Below are 13,730 nucleotides of genomic sequence, written 5' to 3'. Positions count from 1 at the left end.
TGGACATGTCTCAGTCCAAGCTCCTTCCCTCACTGAATTGGCTTGATTTATTAAGTCTACTTGCAATCCTGTGTGTTCTGTCGGGAGTTCCCCATGTAGGAATTCATATGTCCACCTCACTTTGCTGGAGATCTGAGGAGGAAGGTGGCGGCGGAGGAAGGGGGGGTTAATATTGTAGCAACACAAACAACTGAAAATTGCAGAAGAGGTGCCTTGTTCTATAGGGTTACTGTCATTTCACTATTTTGTCTAGTCTTGTCCTCATCCTGTTCTATTCTCCCTGCTCTTCTCTGCTCTTCTCCAAATCCCAATTCCCATTCTTCTCCAATAAAGTGTGGTTGAGCAACCTCTCTAGTTTCCTTTTCATCTTCTGCTTGATGTGTCTTACCAAGATGTAGCTCTCAACAAAGATAGGCCCTTCTTTATGAGGGATCCTAGCTCCACCTTGGAAAGGCATTTATTTTTCACCCAGTTCCATGATTATGTTAATATCTTCAATGTTAACAAATATTAATTTGGTGCCATTTGAGTTTGGGGAGCCATTTTCTGCATTTTAGTATTCAGTTAGGGACATCTGCCTCTGTTTTCCGCTCAACATTGGCCCTCTGAGGGGACCAATGTGAGCTAGAAAAGCTGGATTGCCTCAAACTGCCCAGCCCACTAGCCTGACTGGTTACCCAAAATGTACAATGTTACAAATCAGCCTTTGAGTTTAATGTAGTTTTCCAACATACCTGAATCATCAGCATGACCTGGGCCTGTTAAGAGCACAGTTTCTGACCCCCAGCCTAGACTTGGAGATTTGGAACCAAGTTGGGGGTGATTTGAATGCTTAGCCAAGTTTAGGAAACCCTGGTCTAAGCACTTAGAGTCCGTGTTAAAATGCAAACAGAGGCATTTCCAATAGGGAAGGATTAACATCAACTGGCTCAGTTGAGTCCTGGAGCGAAGATCCAATGTGGCAGCTCACCTTACATCTCTAGGTCTAATTCCCACCTTTTTTGGGCTTGGGCCAGAAAGACCTCAATGTCCTTCCCAACTCTAGCACTCTAGGATTCTGCACCACTAGATCCTATAACAAGGCCTCCAGCTATGATCCAGGGGACTGACACATGAGAGGGAACAAAGCAGAGAAGAGGTCAATATAAAGAGGCCACAGAGTGAGAAAGAAAGAAAAGCCCTGTTGGAAAGGATACTTGAAACTGGAGGATCCTGAGTGCAGAAGGAATACAACAGGCACCTGGGGGAGACAGGAGTGACCTACAGCACAGATGGGGGACCGTCATGACATTATATCAGTGTGCCCCAGGACAGTCTTACTTTACCTCTTCATATAAAAATTATGGCCAGATGTTCCCAATATTCCTGCGGGAGAAGCCGGCCCACTTACACTCTCACTAAGAATTGCAACATGAGTGTTAAAAAGGGGAAATGCGATACCACTGAAGTAGTAATGGAGCAAGCTGTTTCATTCCCCAAAATACTGCAACTTTCTGCTCAGCAACACATTTAACACACGCAAGCAGTTGACTCAACTTGGAGGTGAACATTTAGAAAATCATCTGCAGCACATTTTTAGATGTGCTGTGGACAGTATGTCAGATTCAAGCTCAGGCATCCATAAAGGGCAGAGGAAAGGAAAGGACAGTTTGTATGACACTTAATCATCCTTGAAAAAATAGCTGCTCATCACCCAAGGCATGTCTCCCCTCGCTACTCCAATTACTTAGAAAGGAACTGACATCTGAACAAATTTTAATTCAGATTTGAATGCTTCAAGTCACTCATGCAATATAAAAATATAAGTGACAAAATGCCATTTATACCCAATGTTCAAATAAAACTAAGATTTTCAAGAAGGAAATCTAGAACACTGAATGAAGTTCCAAAACAATAACTGCAACCACTCCAAAGAAATGCAGTCAAATGATTAAAACACTGGTAAATAAGACAACATGTCTGGAATGTTAATTCCATGTAAAATAAAATTTAAGAATAAGAGAAAGTGACTTAGTGTGCTTAAAGTAGAAAAGAAATATACCGAGAACCCCTGTGATAATGAGTTTCCTAAAGGAAAAGGTGGAAGAGAGGGAAAGAGGCAAGCTGTGGTTTTCTGTGGGGTTACCGGCTACCTCAGATGGAGCCCCAGATGTGACACATTAAGATCTATGTCTCAAGAGCCCTGTGGGGGCAGCCAGAGGACAGACTGAAAGAAGGAGGGAACCAGGAGTCGGAGAGCTCAAAGTATACCTATGTGATCCTGGGTAAAAAATTGGTTGCTGTGCCTATGTTCTTATTTATAGATTGAGTATACAATGGCCAGCTCACAGCACGGTTAAAGAATTAGAAATTCTGTAGAAGTCCATGGCATATAGTAAGTACCTACTAAATAGTAGCTATCGATATGACCTGAAATCCTCGTTATGTTTTATTGTTATTACTGTTTACTAGAGACTTCTGGATGTATGCACATTATAAATTGTCAGACATTCCCTATCTAGGAGCAATTACTTGTCTCTAGTGATGTCATCATGCCTGTGTGTGCTAATAAAAACCAACACACAAATGCCAGAATTCTGAAGACTGAGAAATAAGACTGACAAATTTTGATGACAGGAAAGTAAGAAGGAAACATGGGGACATACAGTATATGCCTGGTATGCGTGTTTGGGCAATAGGAAATCAGAATAAATGCCCCACATGTTCCAGAGGAAGAACCTTCAAAACTGAGATAACAAGGTGTTGGATACAAAATATGACTCTCCTACAAATTTGCCTCGAGAGGTTACCTAAGGATTCTGGAGCCTGACTGCCCGGATTTGAACTTTGGTCCCACCACTTCCTAGCTGTGTTACCTTAAGCAAGCCACTTAACTACCCTGTGCTTTGCCTCCTCCAATGTACAATGGAGAAATGCTAGAATGTATCTCAGGGGTTGTTGTGAATGTTACAGATACCTAATGTGGAGGGACACTATATAAAGGGCCAGTATAGTTATTAACATCAATGTTATTTACTCAGCAAGATCTCATAGAAGTAAGGCTTTTAACTACTTTTTTGCATTTATTACTACCATTTTTTTATCTTTTTTAATACTCTCATTAATTAAACCTCTCAAAATCAAAAGTTAATAAGTCTCAACATTTGTGAGTATAGACGGCTCTTTTTTCAACCAGTTTTAAAAGTTTACACATGACTGTTAGTAATGGTTAGTTGAAAAACATACAATAATTCAATAAATTTTCTTAAAGCAGCATTATTATTTTTATAGAAGCAATACATGCTAAAGGTTTTTTTTAAATTCAACCAATTAAAACATACAAAAAATGCTGAAACTAAGATAACACTATATTTCAACTATACTGGACTTAAAATTTTTAAGTGGAAAAAAAAATCCCAAAGTCATTCCAAATCCAAGTACCTAAAATAACAATCAACATCACATTCACATAAATCTAGGCACATCTCCAATTAGGTAGAGAGACAGACAGATAAATAACTTCAGAAAAATGATTTATACTTGGGAGAGTTTTGCAGAGAGCCGGGTTGGAAAAGGAGAGAGATGGGGAGAAGGAGTGAGTCAGGCTGTAAGAATTTGATGAAATCTTTTCCAGAATGCTCTCTCTTTTGTTGTGGGTCATGACTGCGAAGGAATCCAAATCAATCCAATGGACAAGATGGAGAACTTTACCACATTCAGTTGCGATCTCGTGTGTCACACTCCTCTTCTGGAAGTTAAAATGGATCGAATGCAGAATGCCCCGCCATCCTCGTCAGCCAGAAGGGCTGATCCTGACTTCAAAAGGGAACAGCCAAAGGAGCTGTAACCTCAGCAGTGACCATCTTGCCAAATATAGCCAATAAAATTTACATCACTTGAAGTTTAGTTCAAAATAAATATGTTTCTAATCTAAGTGTGTTTTCATGAATCTTCACTAATGCTGACATTCTTGGCTTGGAAGCACTGGAGTTTTCTCTCTAAAGAAGCCAGGTCCATGAACAGACATGAGGAGGCAGGTGGCCATAGAATGGCATGAACTAAGCTGCAATCAAGATTTAACTACTTTTGACAATCATATATAAAAGAGAATGGACGGAACAGGGGCAGGACATTAGAATTACCTGGGCACAATAAGACAGATCTCTTCCAACATTTTGGTCCAGAGTAAATAAATCATGCTTCTTCCATTGTGTTGCTATGCACTGTTCATTAAATCCCAGTTAAAATGCATATAAGTAATCTCACTTTTAGGAATATGATGGCCCAAACATTTCGTGGAAAATTGAAGTCCCTTCAATTTTAGTCTCTTGCATTTCTACAATCAAGTTATATTTTAGGAACTTCTAATGGAACTATAAAAACTTCTTTTTACAAACACTGGCAAATGTATCTCCCACAAGATGGTTTTAAGCACTTTAATAAATGTATTAATGACTCTTTAAATTACCCTTACTCTCACCGATCTAAAGGATGTGACTTTGAGATTTTCTGCACTTAGAGGATTATTTTAAACAATCCACGGAAAGAAAGTTTAGAGATTTTTCTCAGTAAGAGATTTAAACTTACAAAAGGCAAATTAAGTTATATTTTACCATATTGATCAAAATTCACCTTAAAAATAATGATCCCTGACCACTGGTCAACTGATCATAAATTTTAATGGTCAGGTCTAGTAAAGGAAACTGACCTCTTGTTATGGACTGAATTATGTCCCTCCAAAATTCATATGTTCAAGACCTAATCCCCAATGTATTTAGAGATAAAGACTTTAGGGGGGTAATTAACATTAAATGAGGTTGTTAAGGTGAGCCCTCATCTAATCGGCCTCGTGTTTATAATAATAGAAGAGACAGCAGCTATATCTCTCTCCCTTCCTCCCTCCCCCTGTCTTTCCTGCACAAGCACAAAGGAAAGGCCTGGTGGGGACACAGTGAGAAGGCAGCTATCTACTAGCCAGGAGAAGAACTCTCACCATAAGTCAACCCTGACAGCACCCTGATCTTGGACTTCAGCCTCCAAAACTGTGAGAAAATAGATTTCTCTTGTTTAAGACCACCCAGACTGTGGTGTTTTGTTATAGCAGCCCAAGCTGATTTATACATTATTTAATAAGGAATTCCAAAAGAAGATGATAAGTCCTGTGATAAGGGGAGGAAGCCCAGGATGCTGCAAAAGTACCTAAAACAGGCTTGCATCAAGGACGGTGTTGCAGAGTAGAGGACTTCTAGGCTAAATGCAAAGGATGGGCTCAAGCAGCATTTCTCCACATGTAATCCAAAGGGATCTGGGAGACTCTGAGACCCTCTCAGAGGAGTCTTGTGAAGTCCTGCCTTTTCCAACTGCTGTGGGATGAATTTTGTTCTTCAAAAAAAGATGTGTTGAAGTCCTAATCCCCAGTGCCTCAGAATGTGACTTTATTTGGAAATGGAACCTTGACAGAAATAAGTTAAAACGAGTCGTTAGAGTAGGGCCTAATCCAGTATGACCGGTGTCCTTAAAAGATGGAAATTTTTGACACACAGATACACACACACACACACACACACACACACACACACACATACACACACACAGAACAACATATAAGGACTGAAGTTTGTTGGGACAAGCCAAAGAACCTCCAGAAATTATGAGAGAGAACTAATCTTCCTCAGCACCTGCAGAGGGAGCACAGTCATACTGACACCTTGATCTCAGACCTGAGCCTCCAGAACTAGAAGATCATAAATTTCTGTTGTTTGAGCCACTTGGTTTGTGATACTTTGTTATGACAGCCCTAGTAAACAAGTACCTAACAAGTACATATCTGCTTGAGGCCAGATACATTTCATGTGCTTCAACCAAAACAATGTATTGCAGAGCAATATGAATTCAAAACCAAATATGAGACTCCAGTGCCTTCTATTGAGCCATCTGCATAAAGACATTTGCAAAAATGTAAAGCAATGCCACTCTTTTCACTAAATTTTTTTTGTCTTGTCAAATCCATTTTTATATGCTCTGTTATTGCCATTACTGTTACCTAAAATCAACCAATGAGGGGCACGTGGGTGGCTCAGTCAGTTAAGTGTCTGACTCTTGGTTTTGGCTCAGGATCTCACAGTTCATGGGTTTGAACCCCACGTCAGACTCCATGCTGACAGTGTGGAGCCTGCTTGGGATTCTCTGTGTCTCTGTCTCTGTTTCTGTCTCTCTCTCTCTGCCCCTCCCCTTCTCATTCTCTGACCCCCTCTCTCAAAATAACTAAACTTTTAAAAAAATAAAATAAAGCAATGAATAACTATTTTTAAATTTCTTACTTTTGTTAATATAGTAAATATTGATAACTATAATTCCCATCAACAATAATTCTTTGGGGCCCTCAGTGATTTTTGACAGTTTAAAAGTGGTAGAGACAAATAATTTTGAGATCTTCTGGGAACAACTTAGCCAAGGAAAGAAAGCAGGGAAAGGATTAGCCAAGACTTAGGAACAGCATGTGCAAGGGCCTAGAACACAAAGAGGAACTGCAAGCTCAAAGTAAGTGGCACAAAGAGTACAAGGGGGCAGAAATATGGGAACGTGGAAGGCAGATTTCAAAGGACTTGTATAAATTATGAAGGAGTTTAGCTTTATGCAAAGAAAGGATTGACTAGCGATTTTTGTTTGAGAAATGGTCCTCTAAATGCAGTAAGGAGGACGGATGGAGAGGACAAAACTGAAGGCAAAGAACTAGTCAGGAGGTTAATTAAGAAAACACAAAATAATGTCAATGGGAAGGGGGGATATGCAAATCAGTAAGGAGATATTAATTAAAGTGAATCAGAAGAACTTAGAAATTGTTCACCCAGTTAGGGGTGCCTGGGTGGCTCAGTTGATTGAGCATCCAACTTCAGCTCGGGTCATGATCTCGTGGTTCGTGGGTTTGAGCCCGCGTCGGGCTCTGTGCTGACAGTGTGGAGCCTGGAGCCTGTTTCAGATTCTATGTCTCCCTCTCTTTCTGACCCTCCCCTGCTTGTGCTCTCTCTCTGTCTCAAAAATAAATAAACATTTAAAAAAATTTTTTTAAAGAATGCCCAGTTTCAGACTTGGGCAACTGAATGACTGGTGGTAGAAATGGGCCTAAAGCTCAGGTATGGGTTGGACATACATATTTGGGAAATATTTGTATATAAGTTACAATTAAGTCACTGATGGATGAAAGTATGGAGGGTGAATATACGGAATACAAAGATAGGAGGATCACAGAAGAAACCATTGAAACATTGCCATTAAGGAAAGGGCAGAAAAAGAGAAGCCCCGAGGAAGGAGAGGTCAGAGAGAAGGAGAGGAGATGGGGAAGGCACATGTCAGAACCCCAAAGAAGCAAGAATTCAGGAAGAAAATGATGTTCAACAAAGTCAATGGACAGGTCAGATAAAAAACATTTGAGAAGTATCCATTAGGATTAATAAAAAGAAAGGAATTATCATCCTGGTAATAGAAATTTTACTTGGATAATACCTATCCCCTCAAGTAAATGTACGTTTACATGCATAAACAGCTTCTCCCCATCCACTTACCCCTATTTATGACAAATTTATGGACTTAAATAAGATCTGAGGAGGTTTCTGGGGGAAGAATTATCTCTAGCCATGTTCAAAATTAGATTCAGACATACAAAAAACATCTGAAAAAAGAGAAAAGTATGAGCTTATAGGGTAAAGAAAGAAATCAGAATTCAAGAAAGGATGAAAGGGCAACTTGTAATAAATCCCCTCTGTAGGAAGAACTTTGGCAGAGTCTAGCCCTGTCTATCCAATAAGGCAGACACTAGACACAGATGGCTATTAAACACTGAAAAGGTGGCTAATCCAAACTGCTCTAAGTAGAAAAAAATACACACTGGGTTTTGAAGACTTGATTTGGGGAAAAAAAAATGGTATAAAATAAAAATAGCTTTTATATTGATTACATTTTGAAACAATAATATTTGGGGTATATTGGGTTAAATAAAACATATTATTAAAATTAATGTTATCTGACTGCTTACCTTTCAAAGGTGGATACTAGAAAATTTAAAATTACACTTGTACCTTGTACTATATTTCTATGGGACAGTGCAGATCTAGACAAACAGCTACAGGCCCTGAAGGTCAACAGGAAATTGTGTATCTAAATTTTAAGAAATAATAAAACTGACTTACTAATCTCTTTAATACTTGGAACTCAAGAGGCATCCAGAGAGCTCAGTCCTTTAAGCATACAACTCTTGATTTTGGTTCAGGTAATAATCTCACGGTTCCTGAGTTCCAGCCCCACATCCAGCTCTGTGCAGATAGCATGGAGCCTGCTTCGGGTTCTCTCATCCTCTCACTCTCAAAAATCAGTAAAAAATTAGAAAAAAATACTTGGAACTCAAGCAACTCTGCTTTGGGACCATTCTTGCCACCAGCTGAGCATTCTTCCACCTATTTTTATTTTTTTTAATTTTTTTTTTAACGTTTATTTATTTTTGAGACAGAGAGAGACAGAGCATGAACAGGGGAGGGTCAGAGAGAGGGAGAAACAGAATCCGAAACAGGTCCAGGCTCTGAGCTGTCAGCACAGAGCCTGACGCAGGGCTTGAACTCACAGACCGCGAGATCATGACCTGAGCCGAAGTCGGCAGCTTAACCGACTGAGCCACCCAGGCGCCCCCCACCTATTTTTAAAAAGGCAGCTAAGCAACAAGTGAGGTCCTTCCTGTAGGAATAGTGCCTTGATCTTCAGAGATCAGCCTTGAGAGCGTTCTCAAATCATTCAAGAACCCCTAGAATGCCCAAAATAGTAGTTTGAGATTGTGAAAGGAGCTAGAGTTCCTAAATTAGGAGCTGAGGTTTGGAGCCAATGTGAAATTATTCATAATCTCAAACTACTAGAGCCAAAGGCAGTAGAGCTATAGTAACTACCTGAAGAAAATATGTTAGGATCCTTTTAGCTGCAAGTAAGAAAACTTAATTCAAAGTAGCATAAGCAATAGGGGAATGTCTCACACAACAGAAAATTCAGAGATAATGCAAGGTCCGAAGTTTGTTGATCAACACAGTTCAGAGCTGTGAGCAAGCGTCCAGTTTGTTTTTGTTTGTCTCCTTTTCCCACACATGCTATTAGAGTTCATACAATGCTGCTTTGTTGTTGTTGTTGTTGTTGTTGTTGTTGTTGTTGTTGTTTCTCATGGTTATAATTGTTACTAGCTGTATCTGAAGCTACATTATTTCTTTATATACAACCTTAAAGTTAAAAACTTACTACCCAGGTGACTATGTTAAGAGCAATTATCTTTCCCAAGGGCTATCAGCGAGCTCTCCTTGCAACTCACTTGCTAGACTTGAGGCACGTGCCCATTCTTGAACCAATCACTGGCCAGGGTGCTGGAATTATACTCAAACCGATCAGGTTCCCTTTTCCAGAGCTGAGGAGATAGGCTGCCTTCCCAGAGCACTTTGCCTCACAATAGGGTGAGGTAGGTACTTGGGAAGTATTCAGGTTGTGTTAGGGGGAAGAGGGCAGGGAATTTGGCTGGCGGACAACCCAGAGTCCCCAGCAACTCTGTTTAAATACAAATAAGAAGGAGACAATGGGGGCGAAGCTTAAAAACACGAAAGAGGGAATAATACCTCTAGCCAATTATTCAGTCCTCAGATAGCTTTCCTCAGCTTCATGTGAGCCCCACAACTGGTGTGGCTCAGGGAAAACCACCTAATTTTAAGTGGTTAAAGCAATAGCTCATTAGGAAAGTAAAAGCATTATAAAAACAAAGGTCCTGTTCCAAAGCTGAATGTCAATAACTTTCAAAATATCTGTTGGTTGGTTATTTGTTGTCCGCTTATTTGCATAAATGGCAAAGAATCAAATAATCCTTACTCAGCTTTCGCTTCATTTCCAGCAGACATACTTAGCCCATCTTGATGTTCTACCTCTCTGCCTTTCCATAGTCCCCACACTTTTTGGACCACAGTAGCAAGAGTATATTTTCTGGTGACTATGTTCCAAGCCTTATTTGATACAGATAGGCCATGATCTAAGAGGAAAGAGTAAGCATGTGGGATCAGGATTTGCTTTGTAACTGAGCAGGGGACAAAAGATGTCCTTTAGTTACTGTTGTGTTTATCACAAAACAGCTTGGGTTTTAAAACCCTCAGCATTACATATTCTAATTCCCCCACATGACTTCTTCTGTAGCAGCCCAAAGGTCAACATCTACAGAAGGAATTGGAGCTCCACAAAGTTGTCTCTTCATTCAGCACAATGAAACACAATGAGAGTATACAGTCAGGGCTAGTAATTAAATGAAACAAATCATGCTGACATGGCTCCAATCAACCATGGAATTTTGGACTTAGAAGAGACCTTCAAGACAATCTAGCCCTCTGTGGTAGGCAGTAATGCCTGCCTCCCTCAAAGATGTCCACTTGCTAATACTCAGAATCTGTAACTATGTAAACTTACATGGCAAAATGAAGTTACACATTATTAAATTAACAAATTTGAGATGGAAATTAACCAAGATTATCTGGGTGGGCCCAAAGTAATCACAAGAGTCCTTAGAAGTACAAGAGGAGGGGCAGGAAAGTCAGAAATGGGATATGTTACTGGTAGCAGAGATCAGAGGGAAACAGTAGCTAGCTGGAAGGGCTCCTCTAAGCAAAACAATACAGCCTATAAAGGCTGGAGAAGGTAAGAGAACTGATTCTCCCCTACAGGCTCCAGAGAGAATGTAGCTCTGTCAACACACAGATTTTAGACTTTTGACCTCCAGAGCTTTAAGAGAATAAACATGTGTTGTTTTAAGACACTAAGTTGTGGCAGTTTGTTACAGCAGTGATAGGACACTTATACATCCTATTACTTCATTTTGTAAATGACTCCCCAGTCCCAGTATTTGCCACACACTGAGATTCTTGCATTTTCTTCATGTATTTCCTTCGATTACCATGCTTAACCACTGTAGTATAATAATATGTTCATTTGCTAACTATCTCTAACTGGACTCTGAGCATCTCTAGGGTAGACACTGTCTTTTCCTTTTTTCATCTTCAATAATACATAACACAGGTTTCTGACCCACAAAAATCATTTCATAAATATCTATTAGCTGGAAAATAAAAAAAAAATTAAAAATTAAAAAAATTAGAAAATTAGAAAATTTAAAAAATAAAAAAATTGCAGCCCCATCTAAAAATCCCCTAGATAGACCCTAAATCACAGAAAACTAATGACAGCACTGTCCAACTTCATAGCTATGTGTTAGCTTCATGCCAGAACTGGCAATACTGGGCATATTTAAGAAAGATTAACAGCAAGATCTCTTTCTAATAAGGGTGTAGGTTGTAAATACAGAGCTATAACTTTGGCCCTTGCACTTCAGGCAAATGTGGATCTATACACCTGAGCAGGGATGGTAGGTAACATCCTATTGGCCTTAGCTTAACAGTCAGCATCCTCAAGGAACAATGTGGATTCTCTCTACTGAATCCTCCCACAGCAAAGACAAGAAATACTGCTCAGTGATGCAAACTCTGTTCCCTGTGCCTCTGGGGTTGAGCTTTCCCCAGCCCTCACTCACAGAGCAATACAGTGTCAGTGTGGTATGGTAGGTCAGAGCTGAGCCAGCAGGATGCAGACCAAAAGCACTGGAAAGGCTCTGAAACCAGGCCCTAAAGAACACTGAGAGTCACAATCTCAGAAGAAACCACATTTTATTGTAGAGTCCGAAAGTCCAGTTCATGGTGAGAATTTTGAGAAAAGTGAAAGGGTCAGAAGGCAAGAGGCCCTAGAATGGGAGTTTGATTACAGTAAGATCAGAAAGGAGTAAGAAGGCAAAAGGTGTTTCCCATGAGTGGGGCTGTATAGGCTAAAGGCTCGTTTAGATTTGACCTAGGTGGGAGTAATGAGTGGGTGGCCAGTTTTTAAGGCTGGGACCCAGGGCAGATCCTTGTAAGGAAGGAAGGACTTGGGGTCAGGGAGAAGGCCTCTAAATTTGTTTCTTAAACTACTGGGACAAAATGCTGCAGTAGTAACAGAAGTGGTATCAAGGAGGCAATAATGCACTCCAGTGTTGTTTGCAGAAATAGATAATGTTCTCCAAATGGAGGTGGCTTTCTGACTTCTCATTTTCATATGGGAAAAGATCTGTCCCCCTGAATGCAGGGTGGGCTCAGGAAATCACAATTTCTCTCATTCGGTCCACAAGGCTTTGTACTAGGGGTAGGTATGTAATCGCATCCAGGCCAGGGTCCTTCCCCAAGGATTTTTCAGACAGTTGTTGGCAGAGAACAATTTCTGTCTCCCTTGATAGTGGCTGTAAGGATGTGATCCACGTTGCCACAGCCACATTCTCCCACCCTCCCCCACAAGAAGAAGCTGAGAGAATGGGGTCAAGGCTCAGAGAGACAGAAAGATGAAAAGGAGACTCCTGGCTGGCCTGAACCCTTGGAAGTCCCCAGGGGTCACCCTCATTCGTTTAGCTATTCTTTGAATTTCACCAACCACACCAATAACTCTCCCTGTGGCTTAATCTGTTTGAAATCAGTTGCCAGTCACTGCGAACAAAAAGTCTTTCAGGGGCACTGGGTATATATACAGCCAAGCAACAAAAAGCAACACAAAGCTTACGTAGGCTCCTGCTTCACTTCATATACCACAGTTTCTGAAGAGGAGCCCTCCCTGCCTGCACGCATCACCTTACTTCGGCCCGCATCTGGGTTAGCCTCCTGGCCATGATGTGCAAATGCTGCCGAAACCACGTTTTATGGTGTCCCCTAATCTACAGAAGGTGGAGGAGAGCAGCCCACTGCAGGAGGCAGACAGAGGGGGTGAGCAATTCTTTAGCTATAAATATTCCTTTTAAGGAACATTAAAGACAGAGCATGACAAAAGTTTCTCTCCGGTTCACCAGCTTTGGTTGTTATTGTTCCAGAATACTGTATGGCAGATAATATACACAGGCCAAACATTCATGAGGACATTTAAAGAAAGAGGGAGAGAGGAGAATTTCTGGAATAATACCCTTTTATTTGGTCAACCAATGAATCGCCTCTTTTGGCTGCAGCACAGTCATTAAAGTTTCCAGCTTCTGAGTCTGCTTTCATTCTTTCCAGCCTCTCCCACTGAAGTCCAAAGGATGTCTCCAGTCCTGGAAATGAGCCCCCCTCCCACTCCTCCATGTGCCTGAGCTTCATAATGTGTTGACCAAAAAAGAAAATTAATTCAAAAACGTTTCCTGAGGACACATCATTGCAAGGTGCTACAGTAAAACTCAGAGTTTCACAGCCATGTGTTAGGTATGGTTCCTGACCTCAAGTAGCCAATAATAACAATAACAGTATTGACAACAGCTAACATGGACTGAGACCTTATCATGTGCTGAGTCCCGTGTAGAGGATCTAATCTAAACACCAAAGGAAACCAGAAGAACACCATTTCCCTTTTCTGGAAATGAAGGGAGACACCAAGAAAAAGTGTCTTGCCCAAGGTCATGTACAAAGTTAAGTGACTGGAACTCAAACTCAGGTCCAAATTCTAAGTCTCTGCTCTTAACCTCTTAACCTCTTGGCTTAAGAGATGAGAACTGTTTACAAGGGGTATTTTATGAAATAGAGTAGGGTGGGGAGAAAGTTACACACATACACAGTGCACAAATGTGGTGAAATATTACCAGAGAATTTGAAAAGTTAACAGAAGAGTTCTTTTTGCTATACTTATAGCTAGTTGTAAGTTTGAAATTATCT

The sequence above is a fragment of the Felis catus genome, chromosome A1 (genome assembly GCF_018350175.1).
Source record: "Felis catus isolate Fca126 chromosome A1, F.catus_Fca126_mat1.0, whole genome shotgun sequence".
NCBI lineage: Eukaryota > Metazoa > Chordata > Mammalia > Carnivora > Felidae > Felis > Felis catus.
Note: the sequence above shows the minus strand (reverse complement) of the source record.